This window comes from Tachypleus tridentatus, chromosome 1 (genome assembly GCF_004210375.1).
Source record: "Tachypleus tridentatus isolate NWPU-2018 chromosome 1, ASM421037v1, whole genome shotgun sequence".
In the NCBI taxonomy this organism is placed as follows: domain Eukaryota; kingdom Metazoa; phylum Arthropoda; class Merostomata; order Xiphosura; family Limulidae; genus Tachypleus; species Tachypleus tridentatus.
This window is the reverse complement of record NC_134825.1, coordinates 65,508,549-65,514,548: the sequence shown is the minus strand read 5'-3', so window position 1 is coordinate 65,514,548 and position 6,000 is coordinate 65,508,549.

Below are 6,000 nucleotides of genomic sequence, written 5' to 3'. Positions count from 1 at the left end.
GTTAAACTCTCGTTACCAAAATTCGCCTATAGGTAGCACTATCTTTTACAGTATCAAAACTGAAACCGGATATCGTTTGAGCAGTTAAAGGTAGTATTTAAGATGTAACTTTGAAGTTTCGGTGAAGCATGTCTATGAAACATATTTATTTTGTTTGCCTAAGGTACTTTAATTATGTAGATGTTTATTATATCAAACGTATTTTTGTTAAAGAAAGTTAAAGTTAAGTTTTAACAATGAGCTAGAATGCATACATGCGATATTTAACGTTTTATAAACATGACCAGCCTCAACCCCTGTTGGTTCAACAGTAAGTCTGTAAGCGTACAATTCTGGAAATCGGGTTTAACAACAGTAGCAGCAACACCAACAAAAAAAGCAAAAACAAATACAGTAGTTAACCAATTCATTGAAGCGATTAATCACAACTAGTTAACCCCGAAATTTCATACGTTACTAAAAATACTTCACGGGAAAAGTTTCTTACTTTTCTAGTGTGACAAATGAAAAATAAAGAATGCATTCATACACTGCTGGCCAAAATCTTAAGGCCAATGAACATAAAGAAAAAGGGCCCGGCATGGCCAAGCGTGTTAAGGCGTGCAACTCGTAATCTGAGGGTCGCGAGTTCGCGCCCGAGTCGCGCCAAACATGCTCGCCCTTTCAGCCGTGGGAGCGTTATAATGTCACGGTCAATCCCACTATTCGTTGGTATAAGAGTAGCCCAAGAGTTGGCGGTGAGTGGTGATGACTAGCTGCCTTCCCTCTAGTATTACACTGCTAAATTAGGGACGGCTAGCACAGATAGCCCTCGAGTAGCTTTGTGCGAAATTCAAAAAAACAAACAAACAAATAATAAAGAAAAAAATATGCATTTGGTGTTGTTAGACTCAACCACTTATTTGAGTAGAGCTTCGAAAGATGAAAATAAGAAAAGGGAAATAAAAATAAAACACTTTTTTAGCATTTAATATGGAAAATGTGAACATGATGAAATTAGCCTAAATACTAGCTGGTCAAAAGTTTAAGACCATACTGAAACGAAGCGTTAATTGGTAAACACGTAACGAAATTTAGTCATTCGTGTTCAAGCATTAGTGTTGTCAACATCTCCCACTAACATCTCCTGTGTTGCATTGGGTAAAAACATGGCAAAGGCTAAAAAGTTGACAGAGTTTGAACGTGGCAGAATTGTCGAGCTGCAAAAGTAAGGTCTCTCTCAACGTGCCATTGCTGGTGAGATTGGGCGTAGTAAAACTGCTGTGGCAAATTTCTTAAAAGACCCTGAGGGATATGGAACGAGAATTTCAAGTGGTCGGCCAAAGGAAATTTCGCTGGCGTTGAGCTGGAGGATTCGAGGGGTTGTCCGGCAAGACACCAGCCGATCGTCGAACCAGATTTAGGCCCTTACGGACGCAGAATGCAGCTGAAGAACAATAAGACACCATCTACGAGAGAAAGGCTTTAAAAAACGTAAACGTCTTCAAAGTCCACGCCTCCTTCCACACCAAAGAACATCTCGGTTAAACTTTGCTGAAAAGCACCAAACATGGGATGAAGAAAAGTGGATGAAGGTTTTGTTCTCTGATGAGTAAAAATTTAACCTGGATGGTCCAGATGGCTTCCAACGTTACTGGTGAGATAAGGATATCTCACCGGAAACATTTTCCACACGACACAGTGGAGGAGGCTCCATCATAATCTGGGGTGCTTTCTCCTTCCATGGAACAATGGAGCTTCAGGTTATACAGGGGCGTCAAACAGCAGCTGGCTGCATTGGCATATTGGAGAGAGCATCCTTATTGATTGAAGGCTTGTGTGGAAATAACTGGATCCACAATGCTTGCAGGACAAAGGACTTTTTCATGGCAAATAACGTGATTCTTTTGGACCATAGATCGTGTTTGGTCGAACTGAACCCCATTGAAAATGTTTGGGGGTGGATGGTAAGGGAATTCTATAGAAATGGACGTCAATTCCAAACAGTGCATGATCTTCGTGAAGCGATCTTCACCACTTGGAATAACATTCCAGCTAGCCTTCTGCAAACGCTTATATCGACCATGCCAAAGCGAATTTTTGAGTTATTCGCAATGACAGCCGTGCAACTTACTACTGAGACCTCTTATTGGGCATTTACTACCCTGTTTTTTTTTTTGTATGGTCTTAAACTTTTGACCAGCTAGTATTTAGGCTAATTTTATAGTGTTCACATTTTCCCTATTAAATGCTAAAAAAGTTTTTTATTTTTATTTTTCCTTCTCTTATTTTCAACTTTCGAAGTTCTACTCAAATAAGTGGTTGAGTCTAGCAACACAAAATGCATATTTTTTCTTTATGTTCGTTTCACCTTAAGATTTTGGCCAGCAAGGTATACAACATATTCAACTGCTGTGAATATAATGTGATATCAAATTTAAGGGTCGATGTGATAAGACACTATAAAAGCAAACAAGAAACTTTGGTATTTGTATACGAAATACAAAGAATATATGCTTTCCATGTCTATATTTCAAGTTTCATGAGCTACTATAAGAATTTTCGGTATTTGATCTCAAAAGGAGTTGCTATTACGAAATATTTTAGTTCAAATATGCTTTCAAATATTGTTTTAAAATGAAATAAGATATTTACGAAGTATTTTTCTTCGTTCTATATTTTTTGTTAATATTTTTTTACTCCTCATCAAATCAGAATATTAGTTGTTCTTTCTATCAGTTATTAAAGTCATATAGATTATTTAATAAACATATCTCATGTTTTTCAACATTTTGTTTCTTCTAATCTTTGTAGAATTTGTTTGTTTCATTGTTAAAGGTGAATTTTACAGAAAAAAGACAACTTTGCAGTCAAAAGAACGATTCATACTGATTAATTTTGCAGGTTCACATTTTTTATAAAAAATAAGTGCTAATAAACGAAACATAGAACTTAGTGCAGAAAGAGCCCTTTCCGAGCGGCAATCCGAACGTTTTAGTTTTTATGTTTGCCGCTAGGAAAAGTACTGTGACGTAATAGTTGCCAAACAAACCGCCAACGCCAGAGCGTCGAATGTAAATAAACATGGCCAGTGTATACGGAGAAACAGAGGCAGAGTCTGTTTTCACTTTGTGTTCTGAACAGTGTTGAATAGCGCCATATCAATTCGAACCTGCTCTGAAATAACCTATAACAGTTACTTTGACACAGATCTGACAAGTTCTAGGGATGAGAACAGTTCCACGAGCGAGAGTAGCGGAACTGTGAGTGATACTGATAGTTCCCAGGCCGGTTGCGAATCGGTTATACCTCCAGTGGAAGAATGGTAAGCCTAAGTCATGACAACAAATATGGTCTGTATTATTTCACGTGCAATTTTAAGCATCTCGAAACCTGTCTGGTGTTTATAAATTATTGGTATCACATACTGGGTTTTATTTGTTTATACTTTGCCGACTATGCTAACTAATTCTTGGCCCTTCCACAATCATTGTACCGGATATTTATGACTCGTAACAAAATGAATTTCAATTATACGTCACAATTCTGTTTATAAAATTAAACTAGATGTAGCAGTCTGAATAGTTAATTTATCTTAGAATGTTAAATTTGAAAAATATGGAAAATATGGAATTCTTTTCCATATTTAAAAATGATACAAAAACATCTACAGAATGATCTACCAGCTTTTAAACTTGGAATATATTTGTCCACTGTCTAAACTAGGAAATCAAGGTTTTGCTGACTTTCAGGTGCCACAAATGCAAAACACGCTCACGAATGTGAAATGTGTATGTCTAGTTACATTTTTCAAAAACTTGTACTTTATAAATTATTATATTATACTAGTTATTGTTTATCACTTTATACTGCACACATACCTTTAAGTTTGTTCTTTTCGTGATGGCTTCAGAGGGGTGGAACCTGTACGCTGCAGGCTGAGATCAGTTCTCAGCTCTACACGAGGAAAGATGGTGGGGACAATCCTGCCTGCTGTTGGTGGTTTCTTCAGTCTCAACCTGCCTGACTTGAAACCCACGAAATCCAAAACAGTGGGATCCGACACAAAACATGAGTGTTTAAAGTGATCTTGACAAAGCTTTGCATGGTGTGAAGGAGTCCAGTTTTTTCTATTGACCATCCGCACTCACTGTCGCCACCTTGCCGGTTCCTTCTCCTTGCGCGGAAACGAAAAGAAGCTTTTGCCCGATGCCGAACCGTTTTACAACCATAAGCAACGCAGTAAACCATGTTATCATAAAACAAACATAAGGTAGCAATATCAAGACAACAAATAGTCTCACAAAGTATGTAATCCGAAAAAGCACCGATAGATTTACATAAAATACCAGCACTGAAAGGAACACAATGGTGGGCGCGCAACGAAGCGTGTTTGGCAACTATTACGTCATAGTTGTAAAACGTCACGGAAACAGCCGAAGGACCGAGAGAAACTTGAGTTCGAGGACCCGCATATGCTGTTTCATTTTTTACTCAAAAACTAAAGTGTTTAAAAATATGGCAACCACATAGGAATTATACCTAACCAAAGTACAGTTTCTAAGGCAATTATTAAATTTGTTGAAAATTTATCTTTAAGCGCAAAGCTACTCAATGGACTATTTATGCTATACTCACTACAAGCATCGACATCCTGTTTTTAGTGTTAAAAGCTTTCAGATTGCCGCTGTGTCTCTGAGAGGGCGCTTTACAAAGGATCATACATAATACAGACATGCGCATACTCAAGAATGCTTCCATCAGAAGTTTTAATTCATGATAAGCATGTTGTAATTTTAGTGAATTAGTTTTTCAAATTCTTGTCCTCTGGTGAATCAGCAGTAAGTATGAAAGCTGGTAACGCTAAGAACCGGGTTTTAATATCTGTGATTGGCACAGTACAGATAGCCCATAGTATAGTTTTGCGTTTAACAACAAACAAAATAATCTAACATTAAAAAAAAATCTAATTGCAAGATCATGCAACATAGATATTATTTATTGCATATTGGGCAAATGGCCTTACAAACATAATTCTCATTCTTAAGTGTAAATATTTAATTTGAATTTCTGGTACTTTTCTAATTAAACATTGCTTGCCCAACTGAACGTGTTTACCCTAGGGTAACTGGTTAAGAGGCATTTTTAAAGTGTGTGTCATTAATATGTTATAAATTCGTCCAACTTAAAAAAAAAAAACATTTAAAAGGCCACACTACCAACTTGCTATGAGGTATTAAAAGTCTCAGGCTTTGGTCAATGATTCAGTAACATTTTTGTGATAGAAACATTTATTAGCAATTCACAATTAATTAAGAATTTTACAGCCAAGTTTGAATTTATAAAAATACTTTTACTTGTAACTATTTAGCAGTTTTTTTTTTAAATTATATATTAGAAAATTCTGGTATAGTTTCCAAGAAACTCGATTACTCCAATTCAAGGAAGTTGCTGGTCTTGTGTTAGTAATATATCTATAATATTCAACAGATGGCGACACGATGAAGCGCACAGTGAAAATATTAAGATCGGTTTGTTTGAAGTTAAGCAAAAAACTACGTAATCAGCTACCTGTGCTCTGCTCACCACGGGTATCGAAACCCGATTTCTACCTATAAGTCCGCAGTCATACTGCTGTGCAACAGGGAGAAAGTATTAAGATATTAATCAATTTAGCCATTTTGGTTAGAACTCAAAATTAATTTTTAAACTAAAGAAGTTTCTCATGTATCGTGCAATAACTAGAACTACTTAGCGTTTCGACTCAACACGCAGGAAAAATAAAACCTAAGATCAGTTGATAACCATCCCTATTAATGATATCTTCAGCCGTAAGATCAACAACATTTCTCATATTTTTTTGTTATTTTTACTATTAAGAGTAAAGTTTGTGTGCGTTTGTGTTTTCATATAGCAAAGTCACATTGGGCTAACTGCTGGGCCCACCGAGGGGAATCGAACCCCTGATTTTAACGTTGTAAGAGTAAAGTACTTCGTTCTGGATAGTTGACAACGGCAGAA